The sequence below is a fragment of the Rhinolophus sinicus genome, chromosome 4 (assembly GCF_057876585.1).
Source record: "Rhinolophus sinicus isolate RSI-liver-muscle chromosome 4, RSI-T2T, whole genome shotgun sequence".
NCBI lineage: Eukaryota > Metazoa > Chordata > Mammalia > Chiroptera > Rhinolophidae > Rhinolophus > Rhinolophus sinicus.
The window spans coordinates 60,873,229-60,897,412 of record NC_142504.1 but is presented as its reverse complement, the minus strand read 5'-3'; the positions used below and the strand labels follow the sequence as shown (position 1 = coordinate 60,897,412).

The 24,184-nt window shown below is 38.2% G+C and overlaps 2 pseudogenes; one reads left to right on the top strand and one right to left on the bottom strand.

Annotated features, from left to right (window-relative positions):
- Window positions 1-8,463: 8,463 nt before the first annotated feature.
- LOC141573041 (uncharacterized) lies at window positions 8,464-10,317 on the top strand (annotated as a pseudogene).
- A 3,189-nt stretch (window positions 10,318-13,506) lies between these two features.
- On the bottom strand, window positions 13,507-14,281 carry LOC109438613 (signal peptidase complex subunit 2 pseudogene; annotated as a pseudogene).
- Window positions 14,282-24,184: the final 9,903 nt, after the last annotated feature.

Below are 24,184 nucleotides of genomic sequence, written 5' to 3'. Positions count from 1 at the left end.
TTGACTTTTTATTTTGATGATAGTTTTCTTTGTGCTACAGAAACTTTTTAGTTTGATGGAGTCCATTTGTTTATTTTTGCTTTTGTTGCCTTTATTTTTTCATGTCAAATCCAAAAAGCTGTTCTTCAAGACTGACGTAAAAGAACTTACTGCCTGTTTTCTTTCAGGAATTTTATGGTTTCAGGTCTTACATCCAAGTCTTTAATCCACTTTTAAGTTAATTTTGTATATAGTGTAAGATAGTGATTCGGTTTCATTCTTTTGCTTGTGGCTGTCCCATTTTCTCAACACTATTTATTGAAGACACTGTCTTTTCTCTAGTGTATGTTCTTGCCTCCTTTGTCAGAAATTACTTTATCATATGTGTGTGGGTTTATTTCTGGGCTCCCTATTCTGTTCCATTGATCTATGTGTCTGTTTTTAGGCCAGAACCATATTGTTTTGATTACTATAATTTTTGTAGTATAGTTTGAAATCAGGGAGTATAATGTTTCCAGCTTTGTTCTTCTTTGTCAATATTGCTTTGGCTGTTTGGGGTCTTTAGTGGTTCTGTACAAAATTCAGAATTTTTTGCTCTGTTTCTGTGAAAATTGACATTGGAATTTTGATATAGGTTGCACTGAAACTGTAGATTGCTTTGGGTAGTATGGACATTTTAACAATATTAATTATTCCAATCCATTAGCGTAAAATATCTTTCAATTAGTTTTGTCTTCTTTAATTTCTACTATTAGTGTGCTATAGTTTTCTGTATACAGATCTTTCAACACCTTGGTTAAATTTATCCCTAGGTATCTTTTTCTTTTTGGTGTTTTTGTAAATGGGATTGTTTTCTTCATTTCTCTTTCTGTTAACTTGTTATTTGTGTACAGAAATACCACAAATTTCTATACATTGATTTTGTATTCTGAAACTTTACTGAATTTGTTTATTAGTTCTAAGAATTTTTTCAGTGGAGACTTTATGTTTTTTTATGTATAATATCATGTCATCTGCAAATAATGACAGTTTTACTTCTTCCTTTCCAATTTGGATGAATTTTATTTTTTTTTTCTTGACTAATTTATCTGGCTAGCACTTCTAATACTAGGTTGAATAACAGTGGTGAGAATGGCATCTTTGTCTTGTGCCTGATCTTACAAGATAACTTTGATGATGTCACAAAAATGGCAGCATAAGCTGAGCCTCTTGAAATCTCCCCTGGAACTTACAACAAATTGAGCAACAATAACTCTGCAAAGGGCTCCCTGCACAGCAGACAGGCAAGACTAAGAGATACACTACTGTAACCACCTAATGGTGGACAAACAGTATGATCTGGGGAGGGGGGAAAGGAGAAGTGCAGAGACAGGGACGCGTGGATGCAGGATGCAGACCTAGCTCAGTGCTCTGAGCTTGCTGCATCCCAGAAATACCACAGCTGTGGAAGAGGTAAAAAGTCGGATAGCTAGAGCTCTGCTAATGGCCCACAGGTCTGAGGGGACAGCACATAACATGACTGAACCCAACGCTCATGGCAGAGACCTCGGAGAAAAGACTGAGGGAAGAAGGCTGAAAATGGCAGTTGAAGGCTTCACTGCCAAGAAGAGAATGGAAACCATAGGCAATGAGCCTAGCCACCCCCTTCCTAACCTCCCAGAGCTCCCCCACCCCCACCTGCCCACTGCTATCAGTGGAAGAGTAGCAATGTCAGATCAAAATAACAGATTATTTGCAGTTCTGAACTGTGGTCCACAGACACAGACTAACAGCCCAACTAGGTCCAGGAAAGAAAAGGGAGCTCAGGAAGCAGGACTGGCTATGGTGGTGCTCCCTGTCATTGCTCTGGGCCACCTCTCAAAAACCACACCAGTACTGGCCCCACATATCTTGGTGGACCCTGCAGGAGTAAACAGAACTGCTGAAACAAACAGGCTCTGAATCTGGTGCACGAAGAGCTTTGGAACTTCAGAAGCTCTCCACATCCCCCCATGGCGGCAGTGCCCTATGAACCAGGTGAATTGTTCACAGAGAAGACCACATTCCAGGAAATCCCGCCATTGTGTAAGAAGCCAGAATAGTGCAGAGAAAATATAACACTAAAGTGTGAGAGAGAATAAAAGGCTGCAGTAGGAGAGAAAATAAAACTTTCTACCAACACTTACTGGAAAACAAAAGAAAGACCACTTTCTATCAACCTGTTGCAGAACCCACTCCTATAGATGTCTAAGAAGAGAAATAACAAATCATTAATTGCCATGAATAAGCAACGTAGCAAGACAGCTCAGAAAGAAAATGAAAACTCTCCAGAAAATGAAATTAAAGATATTGAAATATGTGACTTAAATGACAGAGAACACAAGATTGCAGTTCTTAAAAAAAATTCAACAGCATGCAAGAAAAGACAGATAGGCAGTTTAATTAATTCAGAAATACAATCAAAGAAAAAATGAACATTTTACCAAACAGATTGAAATTTTTAAAAAGAAACAAATAGAATTTCTGGAGGTTAAGAACTCAATAAAAGAAATAAAAAATAAAATAGCCAGCTTAGGTAGTAGAGTTGACCAGATAGAGCAAAGAATCAGTGACATCAAAGATAGAAATCTACAAATGACACAGATGGAAGATGAAAGAGACTCAAGACTTAAAAGAAATGAAAGTACTCTACAAGAACTTTCTGACTCCATCAGAAAGAGCAATATAAGAATAATGGGCATACCAGAAGGAGAAGAAAGGGAGAAGGGAACAGAGAGTATATGAAAACAAATCGTCGATGAGAACTTCCCAAACTTGTGGACAGAACTGGATCCTCGAATCCAAGAAGAAAATAGAACACCTAATTACCTCAACCCCAATAGGTTTTCTCCAAGGCACATTGTATTGAAGCTGTCAAAAATCAACTACAAAGACAGAATCCTCAAGGCAGCCAGGGAAAAGAAGACAGTAACCTACAACAGAAAGCCCATCAGAATATCATTAGATGTTTCAGTAGAAAATATACAGGCCAGGAGGGAGTGGAACCAAATATTCAAACTCTTGGAAGAGAGAAATTATGAGCCAAGAATAATATATCCAGCAAAGATATCCTTTAGATATGAAGGAGGAATAAAGACCATTCCAGATATACAGAAGCTGAAGGAATTTTCTAACACATAACCTGCACTACAAGAAATACTGAAGGAGGCTATTTGAACAGCATAAATAGAAATAATTTTCGATAATCAAAACATATACGGGGAATAGTAAAGGCCTGAACCAGAATATGGGAATGGAAAAAGTAAGCATGTTGAAGAAAATGGAATAATCTAAATATGAAACTATTTTATATGAACTTAATGCTAACCACTCAGAAAAAATACAGAAGTGAAACATATAACATAATAAAAGAAGAAACAGAGGGAAAAACCATAGAATTCCACAACATAGAAATAACAGACAACAAGAAAAAGGCAAAGAAACAAAGGAGACACACTCTTACCAAAAAACCAAAGATAGAATGATAGGAAATCCTCACACATCGATAATCACACTAAATATAAAAGAACTAACTCACCAATAAAAAAGCACAGAGAAGAAGATTGGATCAAAAACTAAACCCAACAATATGCTGCCTCCAAGAGACACATCTCAGCTACAAAAGACAAACATAGACTCAGAGTGAAAGAGTGGAAATTGATACTCCAAGCAAATGGTATACAGAGAAAATCAGATGTAGCCATGCTGATATCAGATGAAACAGACTTCAAGATAAAAAAGGTAACAAGAGACAAAGGTGGACATTTCATAATGGTAAAGGGGACAATACAACAAGAAGACATAACAGTCATCAATATTTATGCCCCAATCAGGGAGCACCAAAATATACCAAGCAACTACTAACAGAACTAAAGGGAGAAATTGACCAAAACACTATTTGAATAGGGGACAAAATACATCATTGACAGCTATGGATAGATCATTGAAACAGAAAATAAATAAAGAAATTGCAGGGCTAAAATGACACATTAGATGAAATGAACATAATTGACATTTATAGAGCACTTCATCCTAGAATATCAAACTATACATTTTTTTGTAGTGTACATGGAACATTCTCAAGGATAAACCACATATTGGAACATAAAACTAGCCTCAGTAACTTTAATAAGATTGAAATCATACCAAGCATATTCTCGGATCACAAAGCTTTGAAATTGGATATCATCATATAATTTCACTAATATGTGGTATATAAACCAAAAACAACAAAAGAACAAGACAAACAAATGAGAAACAGAAACTCATAGACACAGACAATAGTTTAGTGGTTGCCAGAGGGTAAGGGGGGTGGGGGGTGGGGGGTGGGAGATGAGGGTAAGGGGGATCGAATATATGGTGATGGAAGGAGAACTGACTCTGGGTGATGAACACACAATGGGATTTATAGATGATGTAATACAGAATTGTACACCTGAAATCTATGTAATTTTACTAACAATTGCCACCCCAATAAATTTAATAAAATTAAAAAAAAAAAAAAAAAAAAGCAAACAACCCAATTGAAAAATGGGCAGAGGATCTGAAGAGACATTTCTCCAAAGAGGATATACAAATGGCAAACAGACACATGAAAAAATGCTCAACATCACTAATCATCATAGAAATGCAAATGAAAACCACAGTGAGATATCACCTCACCCCAGTCAGAATGGCTATCATCAACAAGACAAATAGTAACAAGTGTTGGAGAGGCTTTAGAGAAAAACGAATACTCATACACTATTGGTGGGAATGCAGATTGGTGCAGCTGCTATGGAAGGCAGTGTGGAGGTTCCTCAAAAATTAAGAATAGCATTACCATCTGACCCAGCAATCCCTCTCCTGGGTATCTACCCAAAAAATCTGAAAACATTATACATAAAGACATGTGTGCTCCAATGTTCATTGCAGCTTTGTTTACGGTGGCCAAGACATGGAAAGAACCAAAATGTCCTTCGATAGATGAATGGATAAAGAAGTTGTGGTATATATACACCATGGAATACTATTCGGCAGTTAGAAAAGATGATATGGGAACATTTGTGACAACGTGGATGGATCTTGAGAGTCTAATGCTAAGTGAAATAAGTCAGACAGAAAAAGGAGAGAACCATATGATTTCACTGACATGTGGTATATAAATCAAAAACAACAAAAGAACAAGACAAACTAAGGAGAAACAAAAACTCATAGACACAGACAATAGTTTAGTGGTTACCAGTGGGTAAGGAGGGAGGGGGGGTGGGAGATGAGGGTAAGGGGGATCAAATATATGATAATGGAAGGAGAACTGTCTCTGGGTGGTGAACACACAATGATATTTATAGATGATGTAATACAGAATTGTACACCTGAAATCGATGTAATTTCACTAACAATTGTCACCCCAATAAATTTAAAAACAAAACAGAAAAAGAAATTAAAACGTATGATTCATATAGTTAAAAAAAAAAAAAGAAAATGAAAAGAATAAAAAAAAGGAGATAAGCTTTCAGCTTTCACCACTATGTATGATGTTAGCCGTGGACTTATTATATATGGCCTTTATCATGTGGAGGTACATTTTCACTATACACACTTTGTTAAGAATTTTTATCATAAATGGATGTTGAATTTTGTCAATGCCTTTCTGCATCTTTTGAGATAATCATAAGGTGTTTTTTTTAAATTAAAGTTTATTGGGGTGACAATGGTTAGTAAAGTTACATAGGTTTCTACTGTACAATTCTGTAATACATTATCTATATATTGCATTGTATGTTCATCCCCTTAATAACAAGATTTTTATCCTTGATTTGTTAATGTGGCATATCACATTCATTGATTTGAGGATGTTGAACCATTCTTAGTGTCCTTGGAAAAATCCCACTTATAAATATACATTATATATGATGTATAATCCTTTTAATGTGCTGTTGAATTCAGTTTGATAATATTTTTTAGAGGATTTTTGCATCTCTGGGATTTTGGCCTTTTTTTGGTAGAATCCTTGTCTGATATTGTTATAAGTGTCATGTTGGCCTCATAAAATGAGTTTGGAAGTATTTCCTTCTATCCAACTTTGGTGGGGAAGATTTTGAAAAAGATTGGTACTAATTATTTTTTTAATGTTTGGTAGAATTCACTAGTGAAGCCATCTGGTCTTGGACTTTTATTTGTAAGGAGTTTTTAAATTATTGATTCAATCTTATTACTAATAATCTATTTGTTCAGCTTTTGTTTCTTCTTGATTCAGTCTTCAAAAGTTTTATGTTTCTAGAAATTTATTCATTTTTTCTAGGTTCTCTAATTTGTTGTCATATAACTTTTGTAGCAGTATTTTATGATCTTTTGTATTTCTGTGGTATCAGTGGTAACATCTCCTGTTTCATTTCTGATTTTATTTTTTTGATTCCTATTTGTTTTTTCTTCGTTGGTCTAGCTAAATGTTTGCCTATCTTTTATATCTTTTCAAGGAACCAGATTTTGGTTTCATTGACTTTTTTTCTATTATCTTTTTAGTCTCTGTTTCATTTACTTTTGCTCTGACCTTTGTTATTTCCCACCTTCTACTAAGTTTGGGCTTTTTTGTTTGTTTGTTTGTTTGTTTTCTAGTTTTTTGAGATGTAAAATCTAGGTTGTTTATTTGAGGTTTTTCTTAATTCTTAAGGTAGGCATCTATCCCTCTTAGAACTGCTTTCTCTGTATCCCATAAGTTTTGGTGTGTTGTATTTCCATTTGTATTTGTCTCAAGGTATTTTTTTTTTTTTTGCTTTTGATTTCTTTGTTGACCCAGTCATTGTTCAATAGCATGTTGTTTAGTCTCCACATATTTGTAAATTTTTAAATTGATTTTTAATTTCATACCATTGTGTTGGATATGATTTCAATCTTCTTAAATTTGTTACGACTTATTTTGTTGCCTAACATCTATCCTGGAGAATGTTCCATGTGCATTTGAGTAGAATGTGCATTCTCTTGCTTTTGGATGAAAGCAACAGAATATATATATATACACACACACATATACATATATATATATACATATATGTGTGTGTATATATCATATATATACACACACCTATATATACCATCTGGTCTAATGTGTTCTTTAAAGCCCATGTTTCACCAAAAGTACAAAAATTCGTAGACATAGACAATAGTTTAGGGGTTACCAGAGGGAAAAGGGGGAGGGAGGAGCAGGGCTCTAGAAGAGGGTAAATAAGGTCTAATATATGGTGATGGAAAGAGAACTCTCTCTGGGTGGTGAACACACAATGTGAGATATAGATAATGTATTACAGAATTGTACACCTGAAATCTATGTAACTTTACTAACAATTGTCACCCCAATAAACTTTAATTTAGAAAAAAAATAAAGCCCTTTTTTCCTTATTGATCTTCTGTCTGGATAATCTACCCATTGATGTAAGTGAGGTCTTAAAGTCTACAACTAGTTTTATATTGCTGTCTAGTTTTCCCTTTAGGCCTGTTAATATTTGCTTTACATATTAGGTGCTTCTAGAGATGGTGGCTTTTAAAATGGCCCTTGAGTAATAGGGGTTCAACTAGATTACAATATGTGTGCAGTAACATCTATGTTGAGAGTACCTATATGTATTTTGCCCAAGTCCTTTCATTCCTCCTTTAGTTAAAAAAACAAAAATCTTTTCTTCTAGGAACCACATATTCTCAGGTCACATGGCCCAATAAGAGCCAAGACCGTACTGGACTTCTGGGGGAAATGGTGTTCTCTTTCTGCTGATGACTTCAGTGGTGTGGAGATGCAAGCATGGGAGCTGATGCAGAAGAGAGCCCCCAGGCAGTCCCCAAGGATGATAAACCTGGGCTCTTGGAGCTACTGTTCACATTTCAGGATCCAGTCTTTTTTTTTTTTTAATTAAAGTTTATCGGGGTGACAATTGTTAGTAAAGTTACATAGGTTTCAGGTGTACAATTCTGTAATACATCATCTATATATCATATTGTGTGTTCACCACCCAGAGTCAGTTCTCCTTCCATCACCATAGTTTTGAGGATCCAGTCTTGACAGAGAAGCCCTGTAGATTTTCCATTTTCCCTGAGCCCTGTCCCTTCCTTTGTCATTTGTGCTAATTTGTGCTTGGTTTGCTGCCACTGGTGTTATAAAGAAACCTGATGGCAAGTGTAGTACAGTGTCTTGGTGTCCAGGGTGCACAGAGCACATGGGGTGGGTGTAGGGGTTTTCTCAGTGAGGGGGTGACATTTCAGTTGGGCCTCAAAAATAGGTGAAAATGAGGAGAAAGGACATAATAGTGTTTGTGTGAATACATTTTGAACTATCAATTTCTACTAAGACAAAAGTAGTTTTATTCACTGGGTTTATTAAGAAAATACAATGATGTAAGCCATGTCTCTTTTTCTTTCCTAATGGCACTGTTCCCCTTCTCTACTTCTGTCTCTCTCACCTACTGGGTCGGAGGTGCAGTGAGCCTGGAGCGTGGCATGGAGACAGACATGGTTGTCTTTGCGGATGTGGCTGTGAACTTCACCCGGGAAGAGTGGGTTTTGCTAGATGGTGCTCAGAGGAAGCTCTACAGAGAAGTGATGCTGGAGATCTGCCAGAAACCTGGCCTCGGTGGATTATTGCAGTCAAGTTAAAACAAGTGACTCACATTCTCAGTGGAATTTTTTGGACAATAACATATCCACTGAAGAGAAAACAGTGAGATTTAGAAGAATTGATTCTCAGTCTGTTATTGGAGAAAACCAGTTGATGAATAATAATGGAGATCGGCAGCTAACCTAGCCGACTCCTTTTAGAAGTCCTTTGCTAGAGAGTCTCTGTGAAACTAGTGAAGGTAATCAAGGTAGATACACCCTGAATGAGGTTTCATCTCTTCCTGTGCATGAGAGATACCCAAATGATACCCTATGAATGCACTAGGAGTGGAAAAATCCTCCTGGAATGTTGTTTCCTTCAGAATCAGGAAAGATGTCAAACAGGTCACACACGTCATCAATGTGAGGAATGTGGGCAAGCCTGCAGGTGTGTCTCGTGCCTAAGCTGTCTTGTGGAGAAACTGTGTACAATTCAGGATAGTGAGAGAGGGTCTAAGAAATACGTGAACGATCTGAGTGGTCAGAAACCTTTTTCCCAGAGTAGCAAATGTGGAAAATCTTTCAGTTCTTCCTCCTCCCTTCGAGAACATATGAGGATACACATTGCAGACAAACCCTATGAATGTGACCACTGTGGCAAAGCCTTTATGTTTCCCTTCACTTCTGTGCAAACATGTTAGAATCCATACTGGAGAGTAACCATATGTGTGTAAAGAGTGTGGGAAAGGATTCAGGGTTTCCACAGTCCTGCGAGACCATTTGAATATGCACAATGTGGAGAAATGCTATGAATGTAAGGAGTGTGGAAAGGCCTTCAGTTTTCAATCCACTCTTCAAAGACATGAAAGAATACACTCTGGGGAGAAACCCTATGAATGTGAGCAGTGTGGGAAAGCCTTCAGTAAGCAATATTGTCTTAAATCACATTTGAGAACACCCACTAGGGAGGAACCCTATGAATGTAAGGAGTGTGGGAAAGCCTTCAGAGTTTTATATTCTCTTCAAAACCATATGCGAATTCACACTGGGGAGAAACCCTATGAATGTAAGGAGTGTGGAAATGCCTTCAGATGTGAAACCACCCTTCAAAGACATGAAAGAACACACTCTGTGGAGAAATCCTATGAATGTGAGCAGTGCGTGAAAGCCTTCATTACAAAATGCTATCTTAAGTCTCATTTGAGAACACATGCTAGCGAGAAACCCTATGAATGTAGACTGTGGGAAAACCTTCAGCATTTTATATTCTCTTCGAATCCATGTGAGAATTCACACTGGGGAGAAACCCTATCAATGTCAACATTGTGAGAAAGCCTATATAGGGGCATCATCCCTTTATAGACATGTGGGAACATACAAGAGGGAGACCCCTGTGAAAGTCAGCAATGTGGCCAAGCTCTTCGTTTTCACTACTTCCTTAAAGAAATGTGAGAACACACAGTGGGGTGAAACCCTATGAATGTCAACAATGTGGGAAAGCCTTCAGTTTTAAGTCCTCTGGTAAAGTACATATAAGAACGCACACTGGAAAGAGGCCCTAAAAATGTCAGAAATGTCAGAAACCTTTTTGTGGGCCCTCATCGCTTTATAGACATGTGGGAACATACAGTATGGAGAAACCCTATGAGTGTCAGCAATGTGGCCAAGCTCTCAGTTTTCACTACTCCCTTAAAGAACATGCTAGAACACACAATGGGGAGAGACCATGTGAAAGTGACAAGTGTGGGAAAGTTTTAATTTGTCAGTCTTCCCTTAAAGTATATGTGAGAATGCACAATGGGGAGAAATCTTATGAAAGTAGAAAATGTGGTAAAGCCTTATTTCTCCCTTCAAAAACATGCAGGAACTCACTGTGGGGGAGACCTATGAATGTCAGCAAAGAGGAAAAGCTTTAGGTATTCCACAACCTGCACACTCATAGGAGGACACATACTGGGGCATACATCTGAACACAAGAACTGTGGGAAGTCTTCAGTCTCCCTTAAAACCATGTGAACCGTAAGAGACACCAGAGAGATACCTATGAATACGAAGAATGTGAGAAATTTTTCCCTGAAGTGGCACCTGAAAGATAAGAGCAGAATGGACATGTTTTACATGTTACAAATATGGTTTGGTTTGTGTAATGTCTCATTTATGTGTAATGTATCAGTAGTGATCACAGTATAGTAATTTCTAGTTCGTGTTTTGATATGAACGTTTGAGGTAATAAATATCCCTCTCTGTCCCATTCATCTCTACTACACATTTCAATAGCTCAGATTTTAAATAATTGTACCATCATATAAAACTTGTCTCATTTGCATTGCAGTATCATTTCAATCCATGGTTAATAAATAGGTTTTCTTATGTGAAGCTCGAAATAATTTTACATAAAAAGATTGTGACTGTTTCTTTTTATAATGTTTAAGTGATCATGGTATACACATGAATTGTTGAAGTTTTTCTTTTGGTGCACTTCTGTGCATCCTGGAATAGTCTGACAGGATATCTACTTTTCCCTTTTGTCTTTCTTATTGAAAGATGAAAATTCCACATCCGTTTGTTTTGTGTAGATAGTACATCTGTGTTTGTCATTGGCTGGAAATTGGATGTGATACCTTGAGTTACAAGTAGAGATTTTGTGGCATGATGATGAATTCTCATACCAAAGTTATTCCATTGAATTTTGCTGTCATTGTGGGTGAGGTGGGAAGTTTTATCCCAGAGATCTTGTGATTATGCTTCCGAGGTCATGAGAAGAGGAAGATGAATGAGGTTGGAAGCTGAAGTGAAGAAGCCGTGAGTCTCAGTTGTTTACCATCAGGAGACAGAGACACGTGGGAACATGGTGGGCCTGAGTCACAGCACATTCTTCTGACTGCTGGCTCTGTTTGTCTGGAACTTTTGAAAACAAATAAACATTTGATGTTAGTTCCCTCTGAGGCAGCGGATTCCTCAGACTTCCATGAGCTCTTCCATCGTAGATTCTCTTTCAGGTTCATTGCATTTTCTTGTAGCACATTGATGTCCATCAGATCACTTTGTCATCGTATTGCTCTGAGCAACCTGCTCTCATCTTGTCACCCACCCATCTCCAATGCTTCTCCTAATTATGTGATTTCTGTAGGAAGCATATTATTCCTTTTTTGGTAGATTACTTTCCATCCTCCACCAGGACATATTTAATGCTACAGCAAAATTCAGGAAACTACTCACCCAGGCTGCATTGTGAAGAGGCTGGACTGACCCTGCATTACTTGTTTGTGGATACGTGCATGACTGAAATAAACTTTTATAAATATAAAAAAAAAACAGAAAATGCAATGTATACAATGTATTGTTTGTTCATTTAGTTTGTTCTCTAGATTCCACATATAAGTGAGATCATATGGTATTTGCCTTTCTCAAACTGACTTATTTCACTTAGCATAATACCCTCTAGGTCCATCCATGTTGTCAGAGATGGTAAGATTTCATTCTTTTTTATGGCTGAGTAATATTTCATTGGATATAAAGGTCTGCCAATTAAGTTTGCGAACTCATCCTAGAAAAAGTGCTACATACATCATTGCTGAATATCACTACTGTCACCTTCGAAGTACTCTCCTTGGGAAGCTCTGCACTGATGCCAGCCCCCAGTCCACACTTCAAAGAAGTTTTGGAACTCTGTTTCTGGAATGGCCATCAGAGCTGTGGTTGTATTACCCTTGATGTCCTGAATGTCGTCCAAATGTCTTCCTTTCAATATTTCCTTTATCTTCCGGTAAAGAAAGAAGTCACTGGGGGCCAGATAAGGTGCGTAGGGAGGGTGTTCCAATACAGTGACTTGTTTTCTGGCTAAAAATTCCTCCACAGACAGTGCTGTGTGTGCTGGTGTGTTGTCATGATGCAAGAACCATGAATTGTTGGCAAAAAGTTCAGGTCGTCAAACTTTTTCACACAACATTTTCAGCGCTTCCAAATAGTAAACTTGGTTAACTGTTTGTCCAGTTGGTACAAATTCATAATGAATAATCCCTCTGATATCAAAAAAGGTTAGCAGCATTGTTGCAACAAGTTCGTGAACTTAATTGTCAGACCTCGTATGTACCACAATTTCTTTACCCAGAAACATATATATATATATATATATATATATATATATATATATATATATATATATATATATATAACAAACATGATTGCCAGAAGGGGGGGAGGGGTGAAAAAGCTAAAGGAACTAAGGAATACAAATTTGTAGTTATGAAATAGTCACAGGGATTTAAAGTACTGCATAGAGAATATAATCAATGATGTTGCAACAACTATGTATAGTTCCAGGGGGGTACTAATCAGGGGGAATCACCACATAAATTATACAAATGTCTGACCACTATGCTGTACACCTGAAACAAATATAAAATAATATTAAATGTCAACTGAAACTGAAATTAATTAATTAATTTAAAAAAGAATTAAAATACAATGTAATTTTGGGGAGGGTCATTGGCGCTTCTTTAACTAGTTAAGAGCACAAAATGTAACAGGCAGGTCTGTTTTAAACAAATTAAAAAGCTATCTTTTCCCCCCCAATTCTCTCCAAGTCAGATATGCACACACAGAAAAATGGTGTGTAAAGATGTACACAAGAAGTTATATCCTCAATCAAGGGAAACAGATGTTGAAACAGGAATCAACACAATAAAATCAGCAACAGATTAGCAATTTCAAAAACTGAGTCTTCAAATGCTGCATGGCACAAAGCTATACAGCTAGATATGAAGGAGAAAGATTGTACGGCTTTTAGCAAAAATGCTTTTCCAGAAAAGCAAATAAAAACAATGCAATCAGCAGACCAAGGAAGCTACAGCTAGATTATTGGAGCTAAAATTTCTCATATCTGAGCTAGAAAATCCTATTTATCCAGAATGGACTAAAATTTCAGGACAAAATAGGGACATTTTTAACATTTCTTTATCCATTTTTAAGTTCTTTGCTTCTTTCAACCTCACGCCGTAATTTCACATGATCCTGCAGAAAGATGGCTACTTTTAGAATTGGCTATTTTATTTTTCTTTCTGTGGCGAGACTGTCATGGAGCCTGGATATTTCAGGCTCATATGTATCCATGACCAGTGTTCCGCTGTAGTCAAAAAATTTAGCAATAGACTTGGTGAACTCAGCTTCCCACTGCTGCTTTGTTCTACCACTGATGAAGGTCAGCTTCAGAGTGTATTTGTCATCAAACCTTTTGAGACTGGAGGACAGTTGCCAAATGTCATCAGGATCCATCCCTGTAGGATCTTTCCTGTGGGTCAGGAGAAAGATGCTCTTCTCCTTATATGAGGCATAAATGGTCAGGATCCCCATCATCACAAAACACGATATGATGAACAAAGCCAAAACAGGCTTGGATTCTGGAAAGGGGTGCATATAATCCCAAATCAAAGCCACTATGGCAAAGAAATAGGAGATGGTACAGATGGTGAGGCAACCGTCAATTAGACCAAAATTCTTCACATACTTGTACTTCTCCAGAAGTAACTTTTGGCAGAATCATCCAAAAATTTTTCACAGCTGATCCATCCCATTTGTCAATTTTTACAGGATTGTCATCAATCTTCCACTTATCCAACAAGCCGCTGTGGCCACTGCCTGTCCCACAGCTGGGGCCACTGCCAGCACCACTACTGCCTGTGCCACCACCAGTTCTCCCGCCCTGTGTGGCCGCCGCCACCATCTTGTCTGCCTCTGCCCAATGGAATTTTTAAAAAAGATAATAAACCTAAATATTGGATCTGGCACACACTGTTGTTGTAGGGTATTTGGCAAGAAGGAAGTTAATGTTAAGGAAAACATGACAATGATAGATGCAGCCATTGAACAGAAGAGTGAAGGCATGCTGAGGACCAATGCCTATTCCTCCTTCCAACTAACAGATTTTGAGTGCCCACTCCATGCCAGGTAAGCCCCATGCTAGGGACCAAGGAAGGACACATCCATAAAATATCTCAGATGCAGCTAACACAGCTGACAAGGTCCCTGTGATGACTGAGAACATGGGCAAAGGCTTTGCACAAGACCTGCAAACAGTATCCCTACAGAATGAGCTCCCTCACTGCCCTTCCCTGCCTCTTCACCCCAATCACAGCCATCTTACTCATACAGTTTATTAGAAATGCAGGCCTCCTTTAGCTCCTTCTTAGGATATTCCAAGCTTGATACCTGATTTTAGAGACCAGAGTGATAGGAGCCATGACATGCTGCCCATATCTCCCTTCAGCAAAGAGCAAACTCCCTCAGTTGCCAGCAGTGCTGTGGCCAGAAAGGCTTGGCATTCAGCCTCCTCAGTGGTTGCCTCCAGCTGTGGATGCCGCCACCCCAGGAGGAACACCCATGCAGGTGCATAAAGGCCTGGACCACATACCCAATTCAGGACAGCTCTGAGGACCACTCCAGCTCTGGGCCCTGTGGATTCACTGAAGTTATCATGGCGCCTGGATTCAGCTTCACATTTCCCTCTGCGTGCTACTGCCTTCCTCTCTCCTTTGCATTGATCCCCAAGGATACACTTCAGTGGACATCCTGCCCACAAAGCTTTCAACCTCCCCTTCACAGAGGTAGGTTAAGTGTCTTGCTCAGTCACTCACAAAGTGTGAAAGTCCAGGGCTATCTGACTCCAAGATGGTGGGGGGCTGTGTAAGGGGCCAACACCAGTCTGACTGTCATATGTTCATTTCAATGCAAATGGGCCAGCATTATCTTCTTTTCTGCAATTCCAGCCAGTCATGTCCAAGCCCAGGATATCAGGAAGCCTTCAGCCATGGATACAGAGCTCTCCATGGCTGCCAGGCATGCCAGGGTGTTTCCCCCCACCCCATCGCCAGAAGGTGCAAGCAGGTTTCTCACTGTCTGTCACTGTTCATTGTTGAAGGAAAATTCTACATCCCAAACATTTGTTTGGAGGGAATTAGATCATCACTTCTCCACTAATGAAGCCAGGCTGTGCAAACAGAGGAAGGGAAGATGACAGGTTGTCTGTCAGTAGGGGTGGCAGCCCAGAAGTTGGCACCCCAGGTGTCTCTGAGGCTCCAAGTACATGTTTTAAAAGCAACCTACATCAAGGTAGCTTGGAACATCCCCAGGTGATGTTTGTCTTGGTGGCTGGGCATGCTGTCCCTGAGCTGGATACTCTGAAGCAGCTTTCTGAGGCCAGAACAGGCCACTGCCACATTCTAAAAGTAGCAAATTCCTGCCCTTCCAGGCCTAGGAGCTGCCTCTATGTCTGGTTCCTTCAAGCCCTGCACCATCACAGGCTCCTCTGCCAGAGAAGATGCTATACTCTCATGTGAAATAGCCACCCTCCTTAGCTTTCTGACTGGATCCTCTGCAGGTGAATGTTTTTTTTTCTTTCATTATCATTTTAAATTAAGATATAATTCACATAACATAAAAAATACCATTTACAAATGGACACTTCAGTGTCTTATTATATCACTTAGTATATTCACATTGTGCAACCGTCACCACTGTCGAACTCCAAAATGTTTACTTCACTCCCAATTTCCCCTCTCCCTTTATCCCCTGGTCATCTCTATTCTACTTTTGTCTCTATGACTTTGCCTATTTTGAATGTTTCATATAAATAGAATCATATAATATGTTGCCTTTGTGATTGTCTCTTTTCACTGAGCATGTTTTCAAGGTTCATCCGTGTTGTAGCATGAACCTGTACTTCACTCTTTTTATGATTGAATAGTCCATTGTATGGATATGCCACATTTTGTTTATCCTTTCATTATCTGATGGACATGTGGGTTGTTTCCACTTTATGATCATCACGGATAATGCTGCTATAAAGTCTTTGTGTGAACATATGTTTTCAGTTCTCTTGGTTATATACCCAGGAATGGAATTGCTGGGTCAAGAGCTAATCAGTGTTTAACTTTTTGAGGAACAATCAAACTGTTTTCCATAGTGGCTACATCATTTACATTCTCACCAAAAATGTACCAGGGTTTTAGTTTCTCCATATCTTTGCCAACATATGTTATTTCCCCTTTTTTTCCTTATTATAACCCTCACGATGGATGTGAAGTCATCTGTCCTGTGGTTTTTATTTACATTTCCCTACTAACTAATGATGTGGAGCATCTATTCATGTACATATTAGCCATTTTTATAACTTCTTTAGAGAAATGTCTATTCAAATCCTTTGTCCATCTTTAAATTGGGTTATTCACCTCTTTATTGTTGAATTATAAAAGTCCTTTATGTATTCTGAAGATTAGATCCTTACCAGATACACAATTTAAAAATATTTTCTCCATTCTGTGAGCTGTCTTTTTATTTTTTTGATAGTATCCTTTGATGCACAAAATATTTTACTTTTTTTATCAACAATAGAAATTTATTTCTCACAGTTCTGGAAGCTTGAAGTCCAAGATCATGGTGTCAGTATGGCCAGGTTCTGGTGAGAGCACTCTTCCACATTGTAGATTCCTGACTTCTTATTGCATCCTCACATGGTTGATGGCAGAGACAGAGACCAAAATATTTTACTTTTAATGAAGTTTAAATTTATTTATTGTTTTCTTTTATTGCTTGTGCTCTTGGTGTTATACATAAGAAATTATTGTATAATTCATGATCATGCAAATTTCCCCCCATGTATCCTTCTAAGAGTTTTATAGTTTTAGCTCTTACATTTAGGTCTTTAATCCATTTTGAGTTCAGCTTTTTTTTTATATGGTGTGAGGTAGGGTTCCAAATTCATTCTTTTGTATGTGGCTATTCACTTGCCTCAGCACTCTTATTTGAAAAAATTATTCTTTCTGTGTTCAATAGTCTTGGCATCCTTGTTGAAAATCACTTAAACTTAAGTTATTTCTGGAATCTCAATTCTAGTCTATTTCTATGTGGTCTATGTGTTTACTTCTATGCTATTTCCACACAGTCTGATTACTGTAGCTTTACAATCCTCCAACTTTCTTCTTTTCTAAGTTGTTTTGACTAGTCTGTGTTCTTTGTAATTTCATAATGTGCACAGCTTTTAATAAAGTTTGTAAATTTTATTAGGAGCCAAGCAGGTTTGGAAAGTAAGCAAAACCAGCTGGTTTCAAAATGGAACCCCAGGTCACGTACTTTTTTTTTTTTTTTTTTTTAATTTTATTAAATTTATTGGGGTGACAATTGTTAGTAAAATTACATAGATTTCAGGTGTACAATTCTGTATTACATCATCTATAAATCCCATTGTGTGTTCATCACCCAGAGTCAGTTCTCCTTCCATCACCATATATTCGATCCCCCTTACCCTCATCTCCCACCCCCCACCCCCCTTACCCTCTGGCAACCACTAAACTGTTGTCTGTGTCTATGAGTTTCTGTTTCTCATTTGTTTGTCTTTTTATTTATTTATTTATTTATTTATTTATTAGTTTCAGGTGCACAAGACAAAGCAAAATTTAGACGTTTATCATTTATATCCCTCACACTGTGTGAACCCCCTTCCCCCATCCACTATCCCTCTGTACGTTCCCCAAATTAATTTTCAAACCCCCATGACCATCTTGTGGTTACCGACTATTTTTCAAAACCTCTCACCTTCCCCTTATCCCCACCCTCCCGCCCCTCTAGCAACCCTCAGTTTCTCCTCTATGTCTCTAAAACTGTCTCTGATTAGTTCATTCACTTATTCTTTTCTTTAGATTCTGCATATAAGTGAGATCATATGGTATCGTACTTTTGACATACACAATTTGTTTGCATCCTAAACACATAGGATGCAAACCTTCACTTTTACATAGAAGTATGCTTTTTCTACTTTGACTTGCAACATGCAAAGATACCCCTCTCTCAGCCCCTTCACAATCAGGAATGACTATGAGGTAGACCTGAGTTCCAACCATGAGACATAAAGAAGACATCTGCTGGGGGAGCTTCTGGGACAGATATTCTGTCATCTGGTAAAAGAAGAGCAGGAGAATTTCCAGCTCTGAACCAGTCCTGCAGGTGTGAGAGGCAAGAGAACTGCTTAGGGTGCCAGATTTACAAAGGCACTGGCTCACAGGGCCAAGCAAGAGCACATGCAGCATCTGAGAGAAAATATCTCCTTAAATGTGGGCACTTCTTTTGCCTTGTCCTAGTCCCAGTCCTGTTCTGTCTGCACCTTGCTCTTCTTGTTCTGAACCCGGGGTGTGATGCCCAGAAACAAGCAGCTATCTAGTGATACAAGGCAACAGATTAAGGGCAAAGGTCACTGTGTTACAAAAATGGAGAGAGCCTGGGATGTTGGAGGGCTGCCTCTTCCACGTTCTTTTTTTCTTTTCTTTTTTTAATTTTATTTTATTAAATTTATTGGGGTGACAATTGTTAGTAAAATTACATAGATTTCAGGTGTACAATTCTGTATTACATCATCTATAAATCCCATTGTGTGTTCATCACCCAGAGTCTGGTTAGTACTTGGATGGGAAACCTCTTCCACGTTCTTGTTCTGTGAGATAATTAAATGTTTATTAAGATATTGTATTGCCTGAGATTTCATCACACTGGCAGCATGAGGTGAGCCTCATAAAGCTCCCTTGGAATTTACAACTAATCGAACAACAATAACTCCAAAAAGGACTCCCTGCACAGCAGACAGGCAAGACGAGGAGGCCACTGCTGAATTCACCTAAAGGTGGGCGAATTGCATGAGCGGGGGAGGAGGGAAGGGAGAAGTGCGGAGGCAGAGCCACGTGGTGCAGGACACAGACCTAGCTCAGTGCTCCGAGCTCGCTGCATCCCAGAACTACTGCAGCTGCTGGGGAGGGAAGAACTCTGACTGCTAGGGCTCCGCTTATGGCCCACAGGGCTGAGGGGGCAGCATATAACTCAGCTGAACCCAACACTCACAGTAGAGACCTCGGAGAAAAGACTGAGGGAAGAAGGCTGAAAACGGTGGTTTAAGCCCTCACTGCCAAGCAGAGAATGGAAGCCTTGGGCACTGAGACTAGCTGCCCCCTCCCTACCCTCCCAGAGCTCGCCCAGCCCCCACCTGCCTGGTGCTGGAAGCAGAACGGTCGCAGTGTCAGATCAAAAGAACAGAATATTTGCTGTTCTGAGAACTGTGGAATGCAGACACAGATTCACAGCCCAACTAGTTCTGGCAGAGGGGAGGGAGCTATGGAGGCAGGAACGGCTGTGGTGGTGGTCGCAGCCATTGCTCTGGGCCACCTCTCACAACTCACCCCGCCCCTGGCCCCACCTATCTGGGCGGATCTCTGCAGGAATAAACAGAACTGCTGAAACATACGGGCTCTGAATCTGGTGCAGGAAGAGCTTTGGAACTTCAAAAGCTCACCACATATCCATAAGGACATTGCACACAATAGTTTAGTGGTTACCAGAGGGTAAGGGGGTGGGGGGTGGGAGATGAGGGTAAGGGGGATCAAATATATGGGGATGGAAGGAGAACTGACTCTGGGTGGTGAACACACAATGGGATTTATAGATGATGTTATACAGAATTGTACACCTGAAATCTATATAATTTTACTAACAATTGTCACCCCAATAACTTTTTTAAAAAGTTAAAAAAGAAAGATATTGCCTGAAGCCCTTGAAAGTTAGATTTTGGGTTACTTTCTGCCAAAAACATTTTTAACACTGTAGCTCCCCTGCTCTCTCTTAGTCAATGGTTATATGTTCCAAGAACCACAATACATGCCTGAAACCATGGATAGTACTAAATCCCATATATTCTATGGTGGTTTTTTTTTTCATACACATACATACATACATTTTCACTTAAAGGAAACACTTTACTGCTTCCCTTTGGCATTTCTGAATTGCCAACATCACTACTCTTCTTGCTTTGGGGCTATTATTAAGTAAAATAAGAGTTACAAGCAATTGAATACAAGCAATGCAATATGGCCACAGTCAATCTAATAAGCAAAATGGCTACTAAACGACTAACAAGCAGGTAGAGTACATAGCAAGGATACGGTGGACAAAGGGATTTTCCTATCCCAAGAAGGATGGAGCAGGATGGCACAAGATTTCGTCATGCTACTCAAGTACAATTTAAAACTTCTTTCTGGAATTTTCCACTTAATATGTTCAAACTGCAGTTGACTGCAGGGAACTGAAACCATGGAAAGTGAAACCACAGGTAAGTGGGGACTACTGTACATCAATTTATGGCAATTAATATGGGTTTTCCGTTTAAAGTTGTAAAATTACATTTACATTTTTTTTGTTTTAAAAGTGAGTTGAAGTCTTCATCAAAATTAAATACTCCTGCTCTTAAAAAAAATACCGTTAACCAGCAATCCTTCTTCTGGGTATCTACCCAAAAAATCTGAAAACATTTATCCGTAAAGACAAATATACCCCTATGTTCATTGCAGTATTATTCACATTGGCCAAGACATGGAAACAACCAAAGTGTCCTTTGATAGACGATTGGATAAAAATTATGTGGTATACATATACAAATGGAATATTACTTGGCCATAAGAAGAGATGAAATACTGCCATTCGCAACAACATGGATGGATTTTGAGATTACCGAGCTAAGTGAAATAAATCTGACAGAAAACATTGAAAACTATATGACTTCACTCATATGTGGCATATAAAACTGAAAGCAACAAATGAGCAAGACAAAGAAAGAAACAAAAACTCGTAGACACGGACAACAGTTTAGTGGTTACCAGAGGGTCAGGGGTTTGGGGGTGGGAGATGAGGGTAAGGGGATCAAATATATGGTGATGGAAGGAGAACTGACTCTGGGTGGTGAACACACAATGTGAGATATAGATAATATATTACAGAATTGTACACCTAAAATCTATGTAATTTTACTAACAATTGTCACTCCAATAAACTTTAATTTAAAAAAAAAAAACTATCATGAGCTACAATTTCACACCTACCAGATTGGCTAAAATTTAAAACCTCACAATATCAAGGTTGATGAGACTGCAGAGCAACTAGAATATTCAGCTGTTACTGGTGGGAATGCAAAATAGCACAGCCTCACTGAAAAAAGTGTTTGGCAGTTTTTCATACAGTTACACATACATTTACCACATACCCAGCAATTTCACTTCTAGGTGAGAGAAATTAATACATATAGCCAAAGACCTGTGCACAAATATTGATAGCAGCTTTAATCATATTAGGCCCAATGGAAATAATCCAAGTGTCCTTTGACTGGCGACTGGATTAAGGAACAGTAGCACATCCATGCAATAGAATACTACTCAGCAATAAAGAGAAGCCAAATATTAAAACATGTAACATTATGGATGAGTCTCAAATACATGCTCAGTGAAAAATGCCAGACTCAAAAGGCTATATTGTATTATGAGTCCATTTATATGAAATTCTGGAAAAGGCAAAGCTATGTGACACAAGTCAACTTTTTGGCTGCAGTGGTGTGCGGTGGGGGAAGTGATCAACTATAAAGGGGCACAGGAGAAATTTTGGGATGACAGCACTATTCTACACCATTTATTTATTTAAATTTTTTTAGTTTTAATTAGTTGATATGTAATGTTATATTAGTTTCTGGTATAATGCGTAGTGGTTAGACATTTATATAACTTACAAAGTGATACCCCACCTGGCAGTTAGACATTTATATAACTTACAAAGTGATACCAGCCCCAGTAGATCTAGTACCCACCTGGCACCACACATTGTTATTAAAATATAGACTATATTCCTTATGCTGTGCTTTACATCCCCCATGACTATTTGGTAACTGCCAATTTGTACTTCGTAATCCCTTCACTTTTTTCACCCAGCCCCCTAATGCTCCTCCCATCTTGCAACCACTAGTTTGTTTTCTGTACCTATGAATCTGTTTGTTTTGTTTTCTAGATTCCACATGTAAGTGAGATCATATGGTATTTGATTTCTCTGTCTGACTTATTTCACTTAGCATAATACACTCTGGGTCCATCCATATTATCACAAATGGTAAGATTAAATTGTTTTTGGCTGGGTAGTATTCCATTGTACATATGTACCACATCTTTTTTATCCACTCCTCTATTGATGGACACAGGTTGGTTCCATATCTTGGCTATCATAAATAATGTTGCAATGAACATAGAAATGCATATATCTTTTCAAATTAGTATTTTGGATTTATTGCTGGGTCATATAGTAGTTCTATTTTTAATTTTTTGAGGAACCTCCATACTGTTTTTCATAGTGGCTACACCAATTTGTAATCCCACCAACAGTGCGTGAGGGTTCCCTTTCCCCACATCCTCGCCAACATTTGTTGTTTGTTGATTTATTGATGATAGCCATTCTAATAGACGTGAGATGATATCTCATTGTCATATTAATGTGCATTTCTCTGATGATAAGTGACACTGAGCATTTTTTCATGTGTTTATTGGCCATGTGTATGTCTTCATTGAAGAAATGTCTATTCAGTTCCTCTGTTCATTTTTTACTCGGGTTTTTTGGGATTTTAAAAATGTATTAAATTAGATGACATGCAATCATATTTTATATTAGTTTCAGGTGTATAGCACAGTGGTTAAGTCCAGTACCCATCAGACACCCTACAAAGTCTTTACAATATTATTGATTATATTCCCCATACTGTATTTCACACCTCCATGACTATTTTGTCACTACCAATTTGTGCATTCTAATCCCTTCACCTTCCCCCATCACCCAACACCTCTGCTCTAGCAACCATCAGTTTTTTCTTTGTATCTATGAGTCTATTTCTGTTTTGTTTGCTTGTTTATTCTGTTCTTTAGATTTCACATATAAGTGAGACCATATGGTATTTCTCTTTCTCAATCTTATTTCACCTAGCATAATATCCTCTAGGTCCACCCAAGTGGTTGTGAATGGTAAGACTTCATTCTTTTTTTATGGCAGAGTAATAATACTCCATTGTATAAATGTACCACAATTTCTTTATCCAATCATCTATCGATGGGCATTTCAGTTGTTTCCATATCCTGGCTATTTTAAATAGCACTGCAGTAAACATAAGGGTGCATATATGTTTTCAAATTAGTATCTTGGATTTCAAGAATACCCAGGAGTGGAATTACTGGGTCATAAAGTCGTTCTATTTTTAATTTTTTGAGAAAACTTCATATTGTTTTCCATAGTGGCTGTACCAATTTGCAATCCTACCAACAGTGTGCAAAGGTACCAATTTCTCCACATTCTTGCCAGTGCTTGTTGTTTGTTGGTTTATTGATGATAGCCATTCTGACAGGAGTGAGAAGATATCTCATTGTGGTTTTATTTTAAATTTCTCTGATGATTAGTGATGTTGAGCATCTTTTCATGTCTATTGACCATCTGTATGTCCTCTTTGAAGAAACATCTCTTCAGGTCCTCTGCCCATTTTTTAATTGGATTGTTTGTTTTTTTGATGTTGAGTTGTATGAGTTTTTTTATATAAATTTTGGACACTAATCCCTAATCAGATGTATCATTGACAAATATCTTCTCCCATTCACTAGAATGTCTTTTTGCTTTGTTGATGGTTTCCTTTGCTGTGAAAAAACTTTTTAGTTTGATGTAGTCCCATTTGTTTATTTTTTCTTTTGTTTCCCTTATTGGAGGAGATATATCAGTAAAAATATTAGTAAAAGTAATGTCT